Here is a 25,572-nt window from a genome sequence, read left to right as displayed (position 1 = left end):
TCCATTCTTCCTTTAGTACAAGAGGGTCAGTTCATGACAACCATAGCGTCAAAGGATGCGTATCTTCATGTTCCTATTAACTGGGACCTTGACAGATTCCTGTTATTTGCCTTTCTGGACAAACATTTCCAGTTCGTGGCCCTTCCGTTTAGCCTAGCTACGGCTCCCAGATTTTTTTCAAAGGTTCTGGGGGCTCTTTTGGCAGTGATCCGTTCTTGTGGAATTGCTGTGGCACCCTAACTGGATGACATATTGGTTCAGGCGCCATCTTTTCAACTAGCAAAATCTCAGACAGAGATATTGTTGTCTTTTCTTCGTTCCCACGGCTGGAATGGGAATCTGGACAAAAGCTCCCTTTCCCCCGCTACAAGAGTAGTGTTCTAAGGGACCATAATAGATTTTCTATTGATGAAGGTTTTTCTGACAGAGGTCAGGAAAAACAAAATAATTTCCTCTTGCCTCTCTCTTCAGGCTTCTGCTCATCCTTCAGTGGCTCAATGTATGGAGGTAATCGGTCTGATGGTGGCTTCCATGGACATCATTCCTTTTGCTCATTTGAGAGCTCTCCAGTTGTGCATGCTCAGACAATGGAATGGCGAACATGCAGATCTATCTCAGAGAATAGAGTTAGATCAGGGGTCAAGGGATTCTCTCCCGTGGTGGATTTCTCAGGAACATCTGTCTCAGGGCACATGCTTTCAGAGACTTTGCTGGGTGATCGTGACCACGGACGCCAGCCTGCTGGGCTGGGGAGCAGTCTGGAGCTTGTTAAAAGCTCAGGGCCTTTGGACTCGGGAGGAGTCTGCTCTTCCCATCAACATCTTAGAGTAGAGAGCAATTTACAATGCTCTATTCGCTAGGCCTCAGTTGTCCTCAGCTCAGTTTATCAGGTTCCAGTCAGACAACATAACCTATGTGGCTTACATCAATCACCAGGGAGGAACTCGGAGATCCTTAACTATAAAGGAGGTTACTCGGATTCTGAGAGCCACAATTGTTGTCTATCTGCCATCCACATTCCAGGAGTAGACAACTGGGAAGCGGATTTTCTGAGCAGACAGATTTTTGATCCCAGGGAGTGGGAACTCCATCCGGAGTTGTTTTCCAGCTTAGTCCTCAAATGGGGGGTGCCAGAGTTATATCTGATGGCGTCCCGTCAGAACGCCAAGCTTCCAAGGTACGGTTCAAGGTCAAGAGATCCGCAGGCCATTCTGATAGATGCTCTGGTGGTTCCTTTGGTTTTCAGGTTGGCATACCTGTTTCCTCCATAAGATATGGCGTAAATATCTTTATTGGTGTGAATCCAAGGGCTACTCTTGGAGTAGAATTAGAATTCCTAGAATTGTATCTTTTCTTCAGAAAGGTCTGGAGAAGGCATTGTCAGTCAGTACCCTGAAGGGTCAGATTTCTGCTTTATCAGTTTTACTACATAAACGTTTGGCGGATGTGCCAGATGTGCAATCTTTTTGCCAGGCCTTGGTCAAAATCAGGCCTGTCTTTAAGTCTGTTGCTCCTCCTTGGAGCCTTAACCTTGTTCTTAAAGTTTTACATCTGGTTCCATTTGAGCCGTTGCATTCCATAGACATTAAGTTGTTATCTTGGAAGGTTTTGTTTCTTGTTGCTATCTCTTCTGCTCGATGAGTCTCGGAACTCTCAGCTCTGCAGTGTGATTCCCCTTATCTTATTTTTCATGCCGATAAGGCGGTTCTTCCTACTAAGTTAGGTTTCCTTCCTAAGGTTGTTTCTAATAGAAATATAAATCAGGAAATTGTTGTTCCCTCTCTGTGTCCTAATCCTTCTTCTTCCAAAGAACGTTTGTTACACAATTTGGATGTTGTATGTGCTCTTAAATTCTACTTACAGGCGACTAAGGATTTTCGCCAGTCCTCTGCCCTCTTTGTCTGTTTCTCTGTGAAACGTAAAGGTCAGAAAGCTACTGCTACTACTCTTTATTTTTTTGGTCAAAGTATAATTCGTTTGGCTTATGAGACTGCTGGACAGCAGCCTCCTGAGAGAATTATGGCTCATTCCACAAGAGTTGTTTCCTTTTCTTGGGCTTTCAAAAATGAAGCTTCTGTGGAACAAATTTGCAAGGCTGTAACTTGATCTTCTCTACATACTTTTTTAAACATTTTAAAATTTGATACTTTTGCCTCGGCTGAGGCTTCTTTTGAGAGAAAGGTTCTTCAAGTGGTGGTTCCTTCTGTTTAGAAAAAATGAACGTATCCCAATGAAGGGATATAAAAAAGCGCTGATGTTAAAGGAAGAAAAACAATATTCAATATAAAACAAGGTAATAAACTTTAAATATAGTAGATCAGGTCTACCGTATTAGTCCTGTATAATGTCCATAAGCTGGTGGTAAATTGAAGGGATAAAGATATCCTCCTAATAGGTATGGTGAGTCAGGCTGCTCCTCTTGATCCCAGAGAGTGTGGAACAACTGTTAAAATATAAAGAGTAGAAAGGACAGAAAGCTACTGCTACTACTCTTTATTTTTTTGGCCAAAGTATAATTCGTTTGGCTTATGAGACTGCTGGACAGCAGCCTCCTGAGAGAATTATGGCTCATTCCACAAGAGTTGTTTCCTTTTCTTGGGCTTTCAAAAATGAAGCTTCTGTGGAACAAATTTGCAAGGCTGTAACTTGATCTTCTCTACATACTTTTTTAAACATTTTAAAAATTTTATACTTTTGCCTCGGCTGAGGCTTCTTTTGAGAGAAAGGTTCTTCAAGCGGTGGTTCCTTCTGTTTAGGACTGCCTGTCTTGTCCTTCCCTATTTATTTGTGTCCTCTAGCTTTGGTATTGGTTCCCAACAGTAATTACTTAAGCTGTTGACTCACCATATAAGAAAAACAAAATTTATGCTTACCTGATAAATTTCTTTCTTTCCAGATATGGAGTCCATGGCCGCACCGTTTATTTTAAGACAGTTGTTCTTTTGACTATATAATATAGTGGTTTGTAGGGGGAAATTTGTCTATTAAAACCTCACAAATATTTTATCCCATAAAGAGGTCCAGAGATTCTAGAGGAATAATAATAATCATTATTATCTATTAAGTGACGTGGGGGGTGCTCACTGTCCGTAGTGCAAAATGTATAATGAGAGTAGAGAGAGATGGACAAGAATATGGAGCACTCAAAGAAAAAATAGGATCTATTATAAACATTCCCATGCATGCAGGGACAAAGGAGACCCAGCAGGGATATACAATATAACTTTTATTAGGATTTAGGATAAGAAATTAAATATGTGATATGTAAGTGCATTAAAACTTAGATTAATATAAGAAAGTATAGAGCTGGCAACCACACCTTGGTAGGAGCAATCAATGAGTTAACAAATAACACAGCATCTGATAAAGAGCTAGTAACTGCTACAAAACTGAGGAGCTATAATTAAATAAACTACCAAGGAGAAGCACCATGTTCAATTAACTAAAGAGGGAGGCTGACCCTGCAGTAGATACTGCTAATAAAGGTGCAGGTCCAAGGTAGACATAAAAATAATTACGTTCTCAAGTAGTTTTGACAATTTGACATATTATCATGGGAAGGTACCATAACCAAATAACTAAAAGGCGAGTCTAATTCCTGTAATTAAGGCTAATAAAGGTATAGGTCCCAGGATAGATATTATAATAGACTAATAGTATATGAAATTACTGCCAAAAGAGTAAAGTAGCCAAAATACCACACTACCGGGGAGAAGCACCGCAACCAAATTAACTAAAAAGCGAGGCTAATTCTCGCAACAAATATCGCTAATAAAGGTGCAGGTCCAGAGGTAGTGAGGAAGCTGATATAAGTTAAGTAACTCTAAATTGGAGTATAAACTAATATAGTGTCTGTCAGCTCAGGGAAAAGCCTGATGCGCATTTCGACGACAATGGCTTGCTGGGTCTCCTTTGTCCCTGCATGTTTATAATAGATCCTATTTTTTCTTTGAGTGCTCGCAATTCTTGTTCATCTCTCTCTACTCTAATTATATATTATTCTTTTGACTATACCCTCAGGCACCTCTACACCTTGTGTTACTCCTTTTTCTCCATTTCCTGTAGGTCGAATGCCTGAGGGTTGTGGGTAAGGGAGTGATACTTAACAGTTTAACTGTGGTGCTCTTTGCCTCCTCCTGCTGGCCAGGAGTGATATTCCCAACAGTAATTACTCAAGCCGTGGACTTAACATACCCGGAAAGAAATTTAGCAGATAAGCATACATTTTGTTTTTAAAAAAATATTGCATAAAAACGTTATAAGGTTTTAAAGATATGAGGTCTCAGGTGTATGCAAGGTATGCAAAGGGCTTTAACAGAGATACATACATATACTTGTCTAAATATGTGTATATGTGTGTATATATATATATGTGTGTGTGTGTGTACATATGTATTTATATGTGTATATATGTATTTACAGACATATATACACATTAAAACACATAAATACATATGTATAGATATATAGACATACATAAGTGAATTGGAGCCCTTTGCAGTCAAGTAGCTGAACACATAAAAAATCATATTTATACAATATTTATATTTAATAGGGTGTTTAACTGTGTATTTACTGTAAATATTTCAAATTCCAATGTTCTTCACATAGGGAAATATGTTCCAAGTATTTTTAAATAAATATATATATATATATATATATATATATATATATATATATATATATATATATATATATATATATATATATATATATATATATATATATATATATATATATATATATATATAATGGATATACACATACATGTATATATATATATATATATATATACATACAGGGAGTGCAGAATTATTAGGCAAGTTGTATTTTTGAGGATTAATTTTATTATTGAACAACAACCATGTTCTCAATGAACCCAAAAAACTCATTAATATCAAAGCTGAATAGTTTTGGAAGTAGTTTTTAGTTTGTTTTTAGTTATAGCTATTTTAGGGGGATATCTGTGTGTGCAGGTGACTATTACTGTGCATAATTATTAGGCAACTTAACAAAAAACAAATATATACCCATTTCAATTATTTATTTTTATCAGTGAAACCAATATAACATCTCAACATTCACAAATATACATTTCTGACATTCAAAAACAAAACAAAAACAAATCAGTGACCAATATAGTCACCTTTCTTTGTAAGGACACTCAAAAGCCTGCCATCCATGGATTCTGTCAGTGTTTTGATCTGTTCACCATCAACATTGCGTGCAGCAGCAACCACAGCCTCCCAGACACTGTTCAGAGAGGTGTACTGTTTTCCCTCCTTGTAAATCTCACATTTGATGATGGACCACAGGTTCTCAATGGGGTTCAGATCAGGTGAACAAGGAGGCCATGTCATTAGATTTTCTTCTTTTATACCCTTTCTTGCCAGCCACGCTCTGGAGTACTTGGACGCGTGTGATGGAGCATTGTCCTGCATGAAAATCATGTTTTTCTTGAAGGATGCAGACTTTTTCCTGTACCACTGCTTGAAGAAGGTGTCTTCCAGAAACTGGCAGTAGGACTGGGAGTTGAGCTTGACTCCATCCTCAACCCGAAAAGGCCCCACAAGCTCATCTTTGATGATACCAGCCCAAACCAGTACTCCACCTCCACCTTGCTGGCGTCTGAGTCGGACTGGAGCTCTCTGCCCTTTACCAATCCAGCCACGGGCCCATCCATCTGGCCCATCAAGACTCACTCTCATTTCATCAGTCCATAAAACCTTAGAAAAATCAGTCTTGAGATATTTCTTGGCCCAGTCTTGACGTTTCAGCTTGTGTGTCTTGTTCAGTGGTGGTCGTCTTTCAGCCTTTCTTACCTTGACCTTGTGCTTTTGGGCACTCCAGTGATGTTGCAGCTCTGAAATATGGCCAAACTGGTGGCAAGTGGCATCTTGGCAGCTGCACGCTTGACTTTTCTCAGTTCATGGGCAGTTATTTTGCGCCTTGGTTTTTCCACACGCTTCTTGCGACCCTGTTGACTATTTTGAATGAAACGCTTGATTGTTCGATGATCACGATTCAGAAGCTTTGCAATTTTAAGAGTGCTGCATCCCTCTGCAAGATATCTCACTATTTTTTACTTTTCTGAGCCTGTCAAGTCCTTTTGACCCATTTTGCCAAAGGAAAGGAAGTTGCCTAATAATTATGCACACCTGATATAGGGTGTTGATGTCATTAGACCACACCACTAATCCTTACAGAGATGCACATCACCTAATATGCTTAATTGGTAGTAGGCTTTTGAGCCTATACAGCTTGGAGTAAGACAACATGCATAAAGAGGATGATGTGGTCAAAATACTCATTTGCCTAATAATTCTGCACTCCCTTTATATATATATATATATATATATATATATATATATATATATATATATATATATATATATATATGTGTGTGTGTGTATACATGTGCATATATGTTTATACAGTGCCCTCCACTAATATTGGCACCCTTGGTAAATATGAGCAAAGAAGACTGAAAAATTGTCTTTATTGATCTTTTGTTCAAAAAATACAATTAGATACACTAAGTTGAAGCAGGCAACATAGTTAAGGATGTTACCACCACAAATACATTTTAAAACGAGAGCTTTGGTGTGCAGATACAGAAATAATTCAAGGCTAAATAAAATTAATAGCACACATACTCTTTCACTCTATTATTTATTGTTACAAAATATACAGCCATACTCACAATTAACACCTTAGCGACCGACGACGTGCTGGGTATGTCCTCCAAAAAAATACCCTTAACGACCGAGGATGTACCCTGCATGTCGTCGGTCTTGGAAAGCGATGGAAGTGATCCTGACCGCTTCCAGCTGCTTTCCAGTTATTGCAGTGATGCCTCGATATCCTGCAATAACTTTTCTTACCCCTCCGATGCAGAGAGAGCCACTCTGTGACCCTCTCTGCACAGGACATCAATGGCCGCAATTGTTGGAAGGCGGTGGGCGGCCATCGATGGCTTCTGTGATGCAGAGGGGGGCGGGATTGTGGGCGGGAACCGGGTGGGAACTGCTACACTACAGAAAATATTTGTATGAAAAGTCGGAGAGAGGGGGGAGGGAAATAAAAATAAAAAGGATCTAAGGGATCTGGGAGGAAGCTACACTACAGAGAGAAGAATTTCAATGAGAATCCTAAAATTGTGAAAAATGTAACTTTTTTTTAATTTGATCACATTTTGCGGTGAAATGGAGGCATGAAACATACCAAAATGGGCCTAGATCAATACTTGGGGTTGTCTACTACACTACACTAAAGCTAAAATTAACCCTACAAGATCCCTAATTAACCCCTTCACTGCTGGGCATAATACACGTGTGGTGCGCAGTGGCATTTAGCGGCCTTCTAATTACCAAAAAGCAACGCCAAAGCCATATATGTCTGCTATTTCTGAACAAAGGGCATCCCAGAGAAGCATTTACAACCATTTGTGCCATAATTGCACAAGTTGTTTGTAAATAATTTCAGTGAGAAACCTAAAGTTTGTGAAATAATTTGTGAAAAAGTGAACAAATTTTTTTATTTGATCGCATTTGGTAGTGAAATGGTGGTATGAAATATACCAAAATGGGCCTACATCAATACTTTGGGCTGTCTTCTAAAAAAAATATATACATGTCAAGGGACATTTAGGGATTCCTGAAAGATATCAGTGTCCTAATGTAACTAGCGCTAATTTTGAAAAAAAGTGGTTTGGAAATAGCAAAGTGCTACTTGTATTTATGGCCCTATAACTTGCAAAAAAAGCAAAGAACATGTAAACATTGGGTATTTCTAAACTCAGGACAAAATTTAGAAACTATTTAGCATGGGTGTTTTTTGGTGGTTGTAGATGTGTAACAGATTTTGGGGGTCAAAGTTAGAAAAAGTGTGTTTTTTTTTCCATTTTTATAGTAAATTATAAAATATGATGAAAATAATGGTATCTTTAAAAAGTTTATTTAATGGTGAGAAAAACAGTATACAATATGTGTGGGTATAGCAAATGAGTAAGAGGAAAATTACAGCTAAACACAAACACCGCAAAAATGTAAAAAAATAGCCTTGGTCACAAACGGAGAGAAAATGGAAAAGTGCTGTGGTCATTAATGGGTTAAAAGGGACAGTAAAGTCAAAATAAAACTTTCATGATTCAGACATATCATGTCATTTTAAACAACTTTCCAATATACTTCTATTATCAAATATGCTTTTTTCTCTTGGTATTCTTTGTTGAAATATAGGCTCATGATCGTGCATTTGTCTTTAGCACTCTAAAGGTAAATGGTATAGGGCAAGGTATTTGAATGCAAAGGGCTATAATGGATATACACATACATCTGTATATATATATATATATATATATATATTATATATACGTGTTTTACTTTTAAACATTACTGAGTATCTGCTGGCGAGTGCCAGGTTTTCAGTGTGTTGTGTTTATTATGTTTGTAATTGTTTCCTGCAGGCCTGTCACCCAGGCTGTTCAGGGGTTAACTGCCTGGGTTGCTGGGAACTGTGCAGCTGTCTGACAGTGTTCAGGGCTGTGGAGTTAACAGTGGCTTTAGATGTTTACCCAGTCCCTTAAAACGTGCACCCAGTCCAGTCTGGGATTGTGGTCTATTCCTGTGTTTTGTATTTACATAGGGGAGATTACAAAAGCCTGTGTCACCCTGGGAGGTTCCCAGTTGGTTTGTTTGAAAGTATGCATTTTGTGGGTGCTGGTTTAGGGTCCCAAGAAGGGGGAGACCTTGATGTGGTCCTGGGATTGATCCTTTGGCGCCAAATGTAACTAACTTCCTCCAGTTTTGCTTTTAAACATTACTGAGTATCTGCTATCGAGTGCCAGGCTTTCTGTGTGTTGTGTTTATTACGTTTGTAATGCTTCCCTGCGGGCCTGTCACCCAGGCTTTTCAGGGTTAAGTGCCTGGGTTGCTGGCAACTGTGCAGCTTTCTGTCAGTGTTCAGGGCTGTGGAGTTAACAGTGGCTTGGGATGTGTACCCAGTCCACTCTGTAAGTGTGGTCCATTCCTGTGTTTTGTATTTACATAGGGGAGATTACAAAAGCCTGTGTCACCCTGGGATGTTCACAGTTGGTTTGTTTGAAAGTATGCATTTTGTGGGTGCTGGTTTAGGGTCCCAAGAAGTGTGAGACCTTGACGTGGTCCTGGGATTGATCCTTTGGCGCCAAATGTAACTGACTTCCCCCAGTTTTGCTTTTAAACATTACTGAGTATCTGCTGGCGAGTGCTAGGTTTTCTGTGTGTTGTGTTTATTATGTTTGTAATGCTTCCCTGCGGACCTGTCACCCAGGCTGTCCAGGGGTTAACTGCCTGGGTTGCTGGGAACTGGGCAGCTGTCTGTCAGTGTTCAGGGCTGTGGAGTTAACAGTGGTTTAGGATGTGTACCCAGTCCACTCTGTAAGTGCGGTCCATTCCTGTTTTTTGTATTTACATAGGGGAGTTTGTTTGAAAGTATGCATTTTGTGGGTGCTGGTTTAGGGTCCCAGGAAGGGGGAGACCTTGACGTGGTCCTGGGCTTGATCCTTTGGTGCCAAATGTAACTGACTTCTCCCAGTTTTGCTTTTAAACATTACTGAGTTTCTGCTGGAGAGTGCCAGGTTTCCTGTGTGTTGTATATACATATGTGTATTCATGTGTATTTATGTTTATACAATGCCTTCCGCTAATATTGGCACCCTTGGTAAATATGAGCAAAAAAGGCTGTGAAAAATTATCTTTATTGTTTAATCTTTTGATCTTTTGTTAAAAAAATACACAAAAATACTCTGCTCTCATGAATATAAAACACTGTTATATTTGTGGCACAATTATTGGCACCCCAATGAATTCATATGAGAAAAATATATTTAAAGTATATTTCCATTGCTATTTTAAATTTTTTAGTACACCTGGGTGACTAGGAACAGAAAATTGTTCAACCATAACTTCCTGTTTCAAATTCCCTTAGCCATTCATCACAATGGGTAAGACCAAGGAGTATCGCTGTGATGTGTGGCAAAAGGTTGTTGAGCTTCACAAAATGGGAAGTTGCTATAAGAAAACAACAAAAGCATTGAAAATGCCCATTTCCACCATCAGGGCAAAAGTTCCAGTCAACTGGAAATGTTATAAATCAACCTGGAAGAGGACGTGTGTCTATATTGTTTCAACGCACTGTGAAGAGAATGGTTCAAGTGGCCAAAATATCTCCAAGAATCACAGCTGGAGAATTGCAGAAGTTATTTGCATCTTGGGGTCAGAAAGTCTCCAAGACTACAATCCAACATCACCTACATTATCACAACTTGTTTGGAAGGGTTTTAAGAAAAAAGCCTCTACTATCTCATCCAAAAACAAATTCAGACACATTTATTTTTCCAGACACTACTGGAACTTCAAATGGGATAGGGTTCTATGGTCAGATGAAACCAAATTAGAGCTTTTTATCAATAAACACAAGAGATGGGTTTGGCACACAGAGATGTAGTCATATGGAAAAGTACCTCATGCCCACAGTTAAATATGGTGGTGGCTCTTTAATGTTTTAGGGCTGTTTTTCTGCCAGAGGACCTGAACATTTTGTTAGGATACATGGCATCATGGACTCTATCAAATATCAACAGATATTAAATGAACACCTGAAAATGGGCCATGGTTGGATCTTTTAATTTTAGAATTGGAGCACATACACACTCTATTGCAGAAAGTTTTTACTTGCCTTGCAGATTGGAGACCCTTCACTTGCAGACAAACAATCTGTGAAAAAGATTGATCAATTCTTTAAGGCAGCCCCAAAAAGACAATATACCTTCATTGTTCCTAGTGCAGTTTCTGAGCTAATTAGCAAGGAATGGAAGAATTCAAACATTTCCTTTACCCTCTGAAAAAATTGACATGAGAGACTATTCCAAAGATGGACACTGCTATTTCCACTTTGGCTAGGTTGGACTACCAGTACTCCTTTTAAGTATCCGATGGCCAGAAAACTTTAAGGTTTCTTTAGGAAGTCCTTTCATATGGAAGGCTATATGTTTCCTCAAGCTGTTAGTGTAGCCTGCGTATATGCAGCAACTTCAGAATAGTGTGTCAATATCTCTGACCTTTTTCCCCAGGAAGCTTCAATTGATAAAATTCAGGATTGCTTGAGGTTGGTCAAGACTGCGAGCAGTCTCATTTGAGATGCAGCTATTGAAATAACTTGAATTAATGCAAAGAGTGCTGCTATGACTGTTTTGGCAAGAAGAGCCTTATCGCTGAAGTACTGGTCTGCTGATATAATATTGTAAAGACTTCTTTCCCTTACATTTCAGGGAAAGATCTTGTTTTGACCTACACTTGAATGCTACACTGGAGGTAAAGGAGCTTTCCTGCCACAAGACAAAAAATCTAAGGGCTGGGTTAAGTCTGATAAATGATTTCACTCTTTTTGTCATTCCAAGATACAAAGATCCTCCTCTTTGGTATCTCAGAAGTTAAACACCTCCAAGTCCACATGGAAGTCTTGTCCCTTCTTCAAAAGCAGACTGAAGTTATTTCAGGAGGCTTGGAGAAAATTCTGAACATAATTTCCTAGGGGAACTGTATATATGCTTTTGGTCTCACCCTCTTCGAGAAATATTATTCCTGTCTCATGTTCTAAAAGATCATTTAAAGGCCAGAGCTTTCTTGGTCTGTGTAACAGACCAAGAAGCCATGGGGATTATTACTCCGGACTCCTTGGGTAACAGATTCAAGAAAGCATTTTTCATTGTTCCAGTGAAAGAAGTGACTTTCAGGCTGATCTTGGATTTCAAATCTCTGAACATTTTTCTATATTACCTTCAGTGCAGGAGGGTCAATGTATGTCTCCATAGGCTTGAAATATGCCTGTTTGCATGTCCATATTCACATGGATAATATAAAGTTTTTCAGATTTGGCTTTCTTAATGTTGGTGACTGTGCCTGGAGTTGATCTGGGGACCTCAGGTCTCTGGCCAGTTGCCAGGTAGTTATACAAATAACTCCCTATTTAAGCAAGCTTCCTGTAATTGCCCATGTATAGGATCTATTCCTGGGTGTGTTACTTCTGTGAACTGCTTGTTGTTCTGACCCTTTGGGGCATATTTATCCCGCTCTGTATGGCTCGCCGGAAACAGAAGTTATCTAAAGACCGCTGCTCTATAACTTGTCCGCCTGCTCTGAGGTGGCGGACAGAAATCATCCCAATCGAATACGATCGGGTTGTTTGACACCCCCTGCTATTGGCCGCAATGATAAATGCCGAGAGTGTTTTCTGTCGGCATTTATTGATGGTTTTCAAAATCCTCTGCTCTTAAAACACTGTGCAAAGTGCTAATTTTGCAAGAAAACAAGTAAGTTATTTGCTGGGGGGTTTTACACAATCCTTTTCTTATATTTACAGTACTTTGATTTAACATATTTGTTTTTACCAAATTAGCACTGTTTAATATCCCTTTAATATAACAATGATGGTTGTGCAAAACTGCGGAATGGGTAGTAAAGGCGTTGTTTACTTTTTTAAACAATAAAATAAAAACAGGTAGACTGTCCCTTTACTGTAAAGGTTGAGTTCAATAGACTTTTTGGTGCCGATTTATCAAAGTCTGGTGCACATGATACACTGTAGCGTATCATGTCCGCCAGACATTGCTGAATTCCGACAGCATACGCTGTCGCCATTTAACATTGCACAAGCAGTTCTAGGGAACTGCTTGTGCAATGCCGCCCGGCAGATTGGCCACTAGTAGAGGGTGTCAATCAACCCGACCGTATAGGATCAAGCGGATTGATGTCCGCAGCCTCAGAGGCGGCGGGCCAGTTAAGGAGCAGCAGTCTTAAGACCGCTGCTTCATAACTGCTGTTTTCGGCGAGCCGGAAGGCTTACGCGGTGACAGGGGCAATTCGGCCCTTGATAAATCCGCACCTTTGTCTTTTTAACAGCCTTCTCTACTTTGTTACAATGTTGCAATTTAAGCAGTTTACTTACCCAAACACCAATTTTTCTAATGGATTCCAGTGACTTAGAAAAGGAAACCTACATACATTAATTTGCACCACTCTTCTGATGGATTTAAATAGATGCTACTGATGAAAATAAGAGAACTGAACATAGGTTGAGTGTGCAGTAATTTACTTTTTCAGACTCACATGATCTCTCTTATAGTTTTGTACTTTTTTCCGTTTATTCAATGTATCTGTGAGTTAAGAAAAAACGAAGTGTAGTATCACTGTAGGCAACAATGTAGCCTGAACATATAGCAAAATGATGTAATCATTGTAGAATGCACTTATTATTTTATATTGCGTTACTATTCATGTTTATCACAGTTACAACTAACATTTAATTGAAATTGTCTTTTTTATTATTTTAAGGTCAGTAAAATATTTTTGTGCTTGAATTCATTGCAAAATATATTAAGGGCTAGATTACCACTGGAGAGGTAGTTTGCACTTGCTTTGGAGTGTTAAAAACACTAGAATTAACGATTCATGCTCGTATTACGAGTTTAAAGTAAAAAGTTTGTGCTCTCGCGTTTGCAAAGTCACAGTAACAAATAGACTTTGAGAAGTCGCAAACGCAAAATCACATTCCACCATAGACTTCAAAGGAGCCAAAAAAGTTGAAAAAACACGCACAAGTCGCGCAAACATGATCAAAGCTATTTAAAAGCACAACATAAGAAGAAAATATTTTGTAATATAAATGTTCTTCACATAGCAGAATATGTTCTATTATTTCTTAAAGAGATATTTAAATATATATCTGATGGATTTTTGCACATATATATCATATATATATATATATATATATATATATATATATATATATATATATATATATATATATATATTAGGGTTGCACCGATACCATTTTTTAAGTCTGAGTACAAGTACCAATACAAATACTCGCCGATACCAATTACCGATACTTTTTTTTACTGTCATGTGACAGTTTACCAAGCACAATACAGACTAACTATTTAAAATTCCTTCTTTATAATTATGAAGGACTGTAACTCAAAAGACATGAAATAATAAAACTGTTTTATTTGTCACAAAGTTCACAGAACATGTTTAGAAATAAAAATATTACAAAAAAATATATTAATAACAACAACAATAAATAACAAATATAAAATTACAACCAACCAAAAGTGCAATACAGTAAAAAAAAATAGAACAGTGCACTGTTTAATCATGGGGAACAACACTATGGGCTAGATTACATTTGACTGGCAAGCTTTACCAATGATCTCATTACATGTCCTACTCCATTAAAGTCTATGGAATTGGAAATGTGAACAGAGCATTGGCAAAGCTTACCAATCAAATGTAATCTAAATCTAGTCCTATAATTGCAGGATGAGTGTTCATTGGAATTAACTTAATTTGTCCTATGAGTACTCTTCCTGCAATTATATAATCTAAGGGTATGGATGTTCCTCAGAGTACAGTATTTTTTGAACATAATTGTGCAAGATGAGAACTAGCAGTAAAAAAGGCAATATGAATATTTTTTCAAAAGTTAGTGGCAAGTTCTTTTTAAGGAACAGAACAGAAGCATCTCTGCATGTTCAGCTATTAGTATGAGTCTGTTTTTGCTATCAGTAAGGAGGTTTGACTCTAAGTTGAACAGTCTTTCACTTTCCACACTACTGCATGGGGCAGAAAGATACTTCAGGGGTTTGTCTGAACGAGGTACAGTGATCTCTCCTACAATAATACAAATAACAACAATTTGTAGTGGCAGAACAATAGTAAAAAATTTAGTTTAGTCTCCACTCCAGCTTAAAATGAAATGAGAACATGCAGTTTGAAAAAAAGTCACAAGATAGCATATGGGTAGGAAGTGGAGGTATCGGTTTAAGTATCGGTGCATTTACACGAGTACAAGTACTCATGCAAATACTTGGTATCGGTGCAACCCTAATATATATATATATATATATATATATATATATATATATATATATATATATATATATATATATATATATATATATATACATGATTATGTATAGAATATCTATTTAAAAATACATTGAACATATTCCCCTATGTGAAGAACACTGGAATGTGAAATTTACACTACATACACAGTATAACACTTTATTAAATATGACTTGTATAAATATCTACTTGACTGCAAAGGACTTCAATGGACACGCACATGTGTGTACATATGTATTTATGTGTTTATATGTGTATATATGTCTAAATACATATATATCTATAAATACATATGTACACACACACACACACACATATATATATATATATATATATATATATATATATATATATACACACATGCATAAACATATTTAGACATATAACTTTGTATTGCAAATTTTTATAATACATTTTATTAGTTGGTTTTATTATGAGTGTAACTGTACTTTAAAATTTATTTTTGATGTCTTTTGTGACACTTTTTTGACTCGAGTAACAGTTAACCAGAGCTCTGAAGACGTGGTAATTATTCTAGCGTAAATTACGATTGTGCTCACACATTTACTTTCAACTTGTAGTATGAGCGGAATTTAACTTGCGTGCAAATGGCATAAAAAAACTGATATTGCTTGCGTGCATATGATAGCGATCCACACGTAATCTAGCCCTAAATGGGCATGGAAGTCAACATTATACAACTAATTCTCATCAAATTTACTGATTTTACAAAAAATGTGTAACCTTTGCTGAAACTTAACTCCTTTCCATGAGAGCATACTGTGGTATGTATACATTGTTACGAATATTGTTGCAAACACTGCTGCCATATAGTATTCAATAAATGTGCAGATAATGTAAACACCCCTGAGCTTAAAGGACCAGTAAATACAGAAGGTTTGCATAAGCAATAAATACATGATAAAAAGACAATGCACTAAGTCAGAACTTTAAATGATTAGTAGATTTATTTATTTTTGACAAATTTCAAAATTATGTCTATTTCCAATCCCCCTGTATCATGTGACAGCCATCAGCCAATCACAAATGCATATATGTATATTCTGTGAGTTCTTGCACATGCTCAGTAGGAGCTGGAGCCTCAAAAAGTGTAAATATAAAAATACTGTGGGCATTGTGTTAATAGCAGTAACTTGTAAAGTTGTTTATCATGTTCTATCTGAATCATGTCAGTTTAATTTTGACTTGAGTGTCCCTTTAAAGCTCTCATGGGACAGTTAAAGACATAAATTTTATACTAGAGATAAATTGTAATTTTTGTTTTAATTTTATGCTCTATTTGAATTATGAAAGTTTAACTTTAACATTCATTTCTCTTTAAGGAACATAGTTTTGAAATTTGAATCATTCCTTAATGTTTTGATCTTTTGCCTTTGCAGTGACATTCAGACAACCAGAGGTGTTGGCACAGTATCTGTCCTTTGTGTCATAGACCGGTTTTATGACACCAGCAATGTTCAGATGTGGAAAACAGAAGGATTAATTTTTGAATGGGAAGCAAGACAGTTGAAACTTTAATTAAAAAAGTAAATATATCATCCCATGAGCCTGTTCTGATCATTGGGTAATGATTTATGGCTTTTGAATGGTGAAGTTGTCAACTGTGTTGGAAGACAAAACAAAATCCGCTGAGACGGCAGAGTCACAGAAGATGGCAACTCCATCTGTCCTGGTAGATTGTGATTAAACTGGAAATGTACGAACCTGCAGTTTTCGTTGATGGAAGCTAACAGCTGCCTTACTATTTTGCTGTCTGACGTTCATAGAGAAGAGATAGGAAACTGACTGCCAGAGGAATGTGGTTAGAGGATTCAGTTGCTGTGGATATGTTTCCAGCTTTTACTCCTATCTCAGAAGAAATAGTTAGCAGCATCACTCACCAGTCTTATTCCATTACCTGCTGCTTTTAACATCTCCTGCAGGTTCTGGAAGATAGAATTTCATTTGCTTGTGCATGATTAAGTTTATTTCCCTGTTTATGTAAACCCTACAAATTGCCATAACAGGTAGCCCAACAGTGGAAAAAGAAGTGTTAAGTTGCAAAATTAGAAGCTGTCGATCACCATCCTTTGCATTCTATTTTTATATACAGGAAAAAAAAAAGTTTGACTTGCCTTTAAAACGTTATAGCCTGTGTCTCTTTACAGATGAATTATTATTTTTCTTCTTCTTGATATCCAGCTTTGTCTCTTTCGAAATAGTTTGCTGGTCTTCAAACTTTTGAATTTAGTAATTTTGGTTACTAAGTATCCTGGTGTATTGTCTAATCTAAAATGTCTATTTTTGTATTTCATAGATTGGAATCCAAGTAACACGTTTGTGTCATGAGCCAGAGTAGGGATCTGAATTGCATACAGAGCACTCTACGCACCTCCATAGACACAACATTTCTACATAATGACACTACAACTTCAAAATATATTAATGGCATCATTATGATGTTTGGCAGAAATATCTACTTGTAGAGCTAAAAATATCACTTTAGTTTAACAATCGGGGGGGGGGGGGAGTTACCAGTCAGGAGAGTAAAAGTTACTGGCGCACTCAGTTTTAAAGAAAGACAAAAATCGAATTATTTGTTTGTTGCAATTTCTAACTAGTCTGGGACTAGTGTAAATTTTAAACCCTACTTGTTTGGGTCATGTGCCATCAAGCTGTCTATTGGGTACTTATTTAACAATAATGAGACCCTTTTTCATAATGTTGCCTTAGGCAGATGCCTAACTTGCCTTGTGTCTAATCAGCATTGTTTGTGTATATGATTGTAGCTTTATATACACAAATATATAACGTGTCTGCATACACTTTTTCTATAGGCACAAAGTACACGATTTGTGGAATTTAAAATGCTCTTTAATTACCTTTGTTAATTTTAAAGCAACAAAATACTTTTTAAGAAGCTCTTATATTCAACCATTTGATACCCATGTTTTTTTTTGTAGGTCAAAAAGATTTTTTTAACTCTCTTAAAATGAAATTGTCGATGAAAACGTTTAGTGTGTCTTAATTTTTCAAAATTGTAATTTTATGTGAAATGCCATTTGTTCATTACAAAGAGAAAATTATTGTACTTTATATTATTTAAAGGCATGTTTCTATGCTTGCGAATGTGGTGTGATATCTTTAAAAGAAAAAAAAAACATAATTTAAAGTATTACTCAGAAAAAGGGCTTGGAATAAAGATATTACCTTTCAGAGTTGGGAGGTTTTCCTTTTTTTTTTATCTTTCGGTTTATCTGTAACCATTTTTAAGTAGTCTGCATGGCTTAATGCATACGCTAAGTATTACTGGCATTAGCAATCCTTTGATGTCTCATATTAAGCATGTTGTGAAGGTTTTAATACTAAAATAGGTAAAAGCTGGGCAGAAAGTGTTCTTTTTGCAAACGTGTGTTTAAAATCCCTCTGTTTGATTAGCCTGTAATATTTGAAAAACACTAATACTAAGGAATACTTTTAAAATAAATATATTTATTAAAACACTTTTATTAGAATTAGTAAAAAAAAGAGTAATACACTAAAGTGTAATTTAATTTTTTATATATTTGACTACTTGTTTGCCTACTGTATAACCCAATGACTCTTTGCAGGAAATTCTATGTTTCTTACAAAAATTGATCCTTGTATAATGTTTTCCCATATTTTATTCTTTAGAGGAAATGGGTAAAACACAGCTTCTAACAAATGTTTATAAACTAGATAGGCATGTTCAATTTATATGTGAGATTTATAAGCTTTTATAAAACAAAGCTGAAAAGAGAAATTGTGGTATTTTTCTAAAATGTGCACAGTTGTATTTTGCATAATAAAATCTATTTATAATTGGTTGTTATACTGTACAATACATTTTTGGACAGCATATGAACTCTGCCAATGTATTTGCCAATGTTTATTTGTCTATTTAAGTTTATTGCTGTGAAAAAGTCTTTATTTACAAGTTCCCTTATTTATAACCCTAAATCCAGATGTATTATATACAGTTTTTCAAACTGTATTGGATTCAATAAAAACAATTCTTATCAGATTGTTTTGTGGTTCTGATTTTTAGACCTTCACATGCTTAATTACACATTATACATTGACATATGTACCAAAAAGTTCTCGCTTTTCTCTCTCTATATTCCATCTGTCTCTTTCTCTTCCTTTTGATTCAGCTGCTGGTGGCATATTGTTGTCTCTTCCCACCAAGTCTTTCATAACCTCATAGAACTAAGAAAATGACAAACTCTTCAACAATTTATCACAGGAAAAGAAAAATATATATATGTATTAAATGAAGCTTTATTTTGTTTTTTGTTATACTAAAATTGCCCACCCATGGCAAAACGACGGCACTGTGCTGTATATGGCTAACACGGCTATTGGATAAGAGGTGGAAACGTCACCTCATGAAAAAAAAATTGTTTTGCTGTGAGCGGATAGCGAGGAACAAAATAAAGAAATGTTTTATTGTACATTTAGTTAAACATCATGAATTAAGGTCCCTTTTATTTATTGCACAGATACAGCCTAGTATTTTAAAACCGCTAAGATTTACAATCACTTTAATTTTTGTTTTAATGTTTTTATCTCTAAATCAATTTATGTTATGCAAGTAATTTGTGTTTGGATACCTTAAATTACAAATAAATAACAGAAAATGTGATAATATTTCAAAATATTAATCTGCCCCCACCTAATTACTTCATAATGACAACTGGCTGGTAAAATATTCTGTGGAGAGAACTGTAATATAAATATATTCTTTATTGAAGAACAAAACAATAATCCAAATTGACCAAGGTTTCAGCTCCATCGTGAGCATTTGTAAAGAACATATATTTCTTCAAAAATGTTTATCAAACAATTACACAATTACACATTTCAAATTTTAGAAACCCCCAAAGGGCTGTTAATTGGTGACAACCATTATCAAACTGACATTATTTAAACACACCAATCATATTCCATATAGTCTGGTATGTACAATTAGTTATTCTTGCATTTAATGATGTATCTAATGATACATATATAATGTATTCCTCATATGTTTATACTACAGATCACTATTACACAAAATGATTAACTTTATCAAAGTAGTACCTTTTAAGATTCACATGTATTTTATCTTTAAACTCACCTTAACCATATTGCGGTCATTTGTCATCATACACCATAAGTTTCTCCAACACTTTGTCTACTGTTTTTTTAGCACCCAACTGCCTGTAGTAAAACTACTGTAGTGGAACCTATTGGACTATCATTATCTATTGTTTCCTTTTATTTACTATCATTATGTTAATTATCTTACACCTAGATTACAAGTTTTGCGCTATAGAGGGTGCAAAATGAACGCAACAAAAGTTTCGTTATTTCACCCTCCATAGCGCTGCTATTACAAGTTTTTGAAAAGCCGCCTTGTGCGTGCGATATGGTGGCGATGAGCTCCATACCGCACAAAATCCAAGTGCTGCTTTGACGTGCTCGTGCACGCTTTCCCCATAGACATCAATGGGGAGAAAGTGTTAGAAAAAAAAAAACTAACACCTGAAGCGCGGAATGAAAAGCTTTGTAATGCAACCCCATTGATGTCTATGGGGGAAAAAAAGTTACATTTAAAACTAACACCCTAACATAAACCTCACGTCTAAACACCCCTAATCTGCTGCCCCTGACATCGCCGACACCTACATAAAGTTATTAACCCCTAATCTGACGCTCCCGACATTGCCACCACCAAAATAAATTTTATTGACCCCTAATCTGCTGCTCCCGATATCGCAGCCACTATAATAAAGTTATTAACCACTATTCCCCGCACCCCAACATCGCCCAAACTATAATAAAGATATTAACCCCTATTCCGCCTCTCCCCAACATCACTGCCACTAAATAAAGTTATTAACCCCTAAACCTCTGGCCTCCCGCATCACTGCCACTAAATAAACCTATTAACCCCTAAACCGACAGCCCCCCACATCGCAAAAAACGAAATTAAACTATTAACCCCTAAACCTAACAACCCCCTAACTTTTTATTAAAATGACAAGATCCTTATCTTAAAATAAATAAAAACTTACCTGTGAAATTAAAAAAACTAAGTTTAAACTATATATTAAACTAACATTACTATTATACTAAAATAAAAATAACTATCAATTACATCAATTAAATTACATATTAAAAAACCTAACACTACTAAAAAAATTAAATCTACTATTACAAAAAATAGAAAATAGTAAATTACAAACAATAAAAAACACTAAAGTACAAAAATAACAAACACTAAACTGCGAAAAATAACAAATGAAATTATCCAAAATAAAAAAAATTACACCTAATCTAATAGCCCTATAAAAATAAAAAAGGCCCCCATAATAAAAAAAAACCCTAGCCTACAATAAACTACCAATAGCCCTTCAAAGGGCCTTTTGTAGGGCATTGCCCTAAAGAAATCAGCTCTTTTACCTGAAAAAAAAAACAAAGACCCATCCAACAGTAAAACCCACCACCCAACCAAACCCCTAAAATAAAAAACCTAACTCTAACAAAAACCTAAGCTACCCATTGCCCTGAAAAGGGCATTTGTATGGACATTGCCCTTAAAAGGGCATTCAGCTCTTTTTCTTACCCCGAAAAGGGCATTTAGCTCTTTTAAGAAAAGCTCAAACCCTAATTTAAAAAAAAAACACCCGAAAAAAGTTTAAAAAAACCTAACAGTAACCCCCGATGATCCACAGTTTCTGAAGTCCGGACATCCAGGCGGCGAAGTCTTCATCCAGGCGGCGAGGTCTTCCTCCATCCAGGTGGCGTATTCTATCTTCATCCTGGCGGCGTCTTATATCTTCATCCCGGCGGCGTGGAGCGGGTCCATCCTGAAGAAATCCGGCGCGGAGCATCCTCTTCATACGGTCACTGCCGTATACTGAATCTTCAATGCAAGGGAGCCTTTTCAAAATGACGTCCCTTGCATTGCTTTTGGCTGATTTGATTTGGGTGTGTTTTTTTTTTAGAATAGGGTTTGGGCTTTTCTTAAAAGAGCTAAATGCCCTTTTCAGGGCAAGAAAAATAGCTGAATGACCTTTTAAGGGCAATGCCCATACACATGCGATTTTCAGGGCAATCGGTAGCTTAGGTTTTTCTTAGAGTTAGGTTTTTTATTTTGGGGGGTTTGGTTGGGTAGTGGGTTTTACTGTTGGGGGGGTCTTTGTATTTGTTTTCAGGTAAAAGAGCTGATTTCTTTAGGGCAATGACCTACAACAGGCCATTTTAAGGGCTATTAGTAGTTATTTTGTAGGATAGGTTTTTTTTTATTTTGGTGGGCCTTTTTTATTTTTATAGGGCTATTAGATTAGGTGTAATTTTTTTTATTTTGGATAATTTAGTTTGTTATTTTTCATAATTTAGTGTTTGTTATTTTTTGTACTTTAGTGTTTTTTATTTTTTGTAATTGTAGATTTAATTTTTTTTAGTAGTGTTAGTTTTTTTTAATGTGTATTTTAATTTATTTGATTGATAGCTATTTTAATTTTAGCATAATAGTAATATTAGTTTAATATATAGTTTAAACTTAGGTTTTTTTTTTAATTTCCCAGGTAAGTTTTTATTTATTTTAAGATAGGGATCTTGTAATTTTAATATAAAGTTAGGGTGTTGTTAGGTTTAGGGGTTAATAGTTTAATTTAGTTTTTTGCGATGTGGGGGACTGGCGGTTTAGTGGTTAATAGGTTTATTTAGTGACAGTGATGTGGGAGGCCAGAGGTTTAGGGGTTAATAAATGTATTTAGTGGCGGCGATGTCGGAGAGCGGCGGAATAGAGGTTAAAATCTTTATTATAGTGTGGACGATGTTGGGGTGCGGGGGAATAGGGGTTAAAAACTTTATTATAGTGGTGACGATGTCGTGGAGCGACGGAATAGGGGTTAATAAATTTTATTAGTGGCGGCGATGTCGGGAGCGGCAGATTATGGGTTAATAACTTTAATATAGTAAATTAAATTGTCACTGATTTTTCTGTGCCAATAAAGCACTTTTTTCACAAAGCGAGAGAGTGCTTGCTATTTATGGACTTGTTGAAATGCTTGCTTGCACCCTGGTAGCTGTTTTGGAGGTGAGAGTGTGCTCTGCTGGATTTGTTATTTTTATATATATATATATATATATATATATATATATATATATATATATATATATATATATATATATATATACACATGCACACACACAATTAAAGGCATAAAAATATGACTATAGTGATATGCTATATATGCTATTAAGGAGAGATAAGTTACTTGCCCAGAGGTAAAAAAGTTAACAGTCCAGCAATTGTTTTTATCTCTTTTCTTAATCTTTGTCATTTATAGAATTATCCTCTTCACACACCATGTGTATACATTTTTTAAAACTGTATTGACGCTATATATTAAATTCAGAGTGTAACATCCTATCACACTTGAGTTGTGTTTGGCATGATAATAATTCTGTTATATTCTGCTAGTGCTTTTAATAGTGCTCCTGGTAGGACCTTTGAAGTGAAGCAATTTGAGGACAAGTTGTTCTGAGTGCTGGAAAACTTTCTCTGCACCAAACTAAGTTGAATATTTCTATGGGGTAAGTACAATAAACACCGAAGAGATTTTTGAAACCATTGCTTCTTCTCAGTGTTGATGCATTATTGAATAATGAGTATCAACTGATTACCTTGAGGAAAGGTTGCCTATTCCCAATATTGGAACAAATATTCTACTTGCCTCCATACATTTTGATTACAATATTTTACTACTTTTTGTTTAGCTAAATACAGCCAGTAATATATATATAAAGCGCGTTGCAAGCATAGGCCTAGATTTGGAGTTTGGCTTTAGCCGTGAAAACCAGCGTTAGAGGCTCCTAACGCTGGTTTTAGGCTAACTCCGGTATTTGGAGTCACTCAAAAAAGGGTCTAACGCTCACTTTTCAGCCGCGACTTTTCCATACCGCAGATCCCCTTACGTAAATTGTGTATCCTATCTTTTCAATGGGATCTTTCTAACTCCGGTATTTAGAGTCGTGTCTGAAGTGAGCGTTAGAAATCTAACGACAAAACTCCAGCCGCAGGAAAAAAGTCAGTAGTTAAGAGCTTTCTGGGCTAACGCCGGTTTATAAAGCTCTTAACTACTGTGCTCTAAAGTACACTAACACCCATAAACTACCTATGTACCCCTAAACCGAGGTCCCCCCACATCGCTGCCACTCGATTAAATTTTTTTAACCCCTAATCTGCCGACCGCCACCTACGTTATACTTATGTACCCCTAATCTGCTGCCCCTAACACCGCCGACCCCTGTATTATATTTATTAACCCCTAATCTTCCCCCCACAACGTCGCCGCCAGCTACCTACAATAATTAACCCCTAATCTGCCGACTGCAAAGAGCCGCCACCTACATTATAGCTATGTACCCCTAATCTGCTGCCCCTAACACCGCCGACCCCTATATTATATTTATTAACCCCTAATCTGCCCCCCTCAACGTCGCCTCCACCTGCCTACACTTATTAACCCCTAATCTGCCGAGCAGACCGCACCGCTACTCTAATAAATGTATTAACCTCTACTCCGCCTCACTAACCCTATAATAAATAGTATTAACCCCTAATCTGCCCTCCCTAACATCGCCGACACCTAACTTCAATTATTAACCCCTAATCTGCCGACCGGAGCTCACCGCTATTCTAATAAATGTATTAACCCCTAAAGCTAAGTCTAACACTAACACCCCCCTAAATTAAATATAATTTTAATCTAACGAAATTAATTAACTCTTATTAAATAAATTATTCCTATTTAAAGCTAAATACTTATCTGTAAAATAAACCCTAATATAGCTACAATATAAATTATAATTACATTGTAGCTATTTTAGGATTAATATTTATTTTACAGGCAACTTTGTATTTATTTTAACCAGGTACAGTAGCTATTAAATAGTTAAGAACTATTTAATAGTTACCTAGTTAAAATAATTACAAAATTACCTGTAAAATAAATCCTAACCTAAGTTACAATTAAACCTAACACTATACTATCATTAAATTAATTAAATAAAATACCTACAATTACCTACAATTAAACCTAACACTACACTATCAATACATTAATTAAATACAATATCTACAAATAACTACAATGAAATAAACTAACTAAAGTACAAAAAATAAAAAAGAACTAAGTTACAAAAAATAAAAAAATATTTACAAACATAAGAAAAATATTACAACAATTTTAAACTAATTACACCTACTCTAAGCCCCCTAATAAAATAACAAAGGCCCCCAAAATAAAAAATGCCCTACCCTATTCTAAATTACTAAAGTTAAAAGCTCTTTTACCTTACCAGCCCTGAACAGGGCCCTTTGCGGGGCATGCCCCAAGAAGTTCAGCTCTTTTGCCTGTAAAAAAAAACATACAATACTCCCCCCCAAACATTACAACCCACCACTCACATACCCCTAATCTAACCCAAACCCCCCTTAAATAAACCTAATACTAAGCCCCTGAAGATCTTCCTACCTTGTCTTCACCATACCAGGTTCACCGATCGGTCCAGAAGAGCTCCTCCGATGTCCTGATCCAAGCCC

The 25,572-nt window shown here is 36.3% G+C and overlaps 1 protein-coding gene across 1 annotated transcript in view; it reads left to right on the top strand.

Annotated features, from left to right (window-relative positions):
- Positions 1-18,994, top strand: part of JPH1 (junctophilin 1) — a 401,933-nt gene extending 382,939 nt beyond the window's left edge. The window contains exon 6 of the mRNA XM_053715136.1: positions 16,352-18,994. The gene's annotated coding sequence lies outside the window, so the exon portion shown is untranslated. The remainder of the gene's footprint in view (positions 1-16,351) is intronic.
- The last annotated feature ends 6,578 nt before the right edge of the window (positions 18,995-25,572 follow it).

The sequence above is a fragment of the Bombina bombina genome, chromosome 5 (assembly GCF_027579735.1).
Source record: "Bombina bombina isolate aBomBom1 chromosome 5, aBomBom1.pri, whole genome shotgun sequence".
Classification (NCBI taxonomy): Eukaryota; Metazoa; Chordata; class Amphibia; order Anura; family Bombinatoridae; genus Bombina; species Bombina bombina.
Note: the sequence above shows the minus strand (reverse complement) of the source record. Positions and strands in the feature narration are given on the sequence as shown.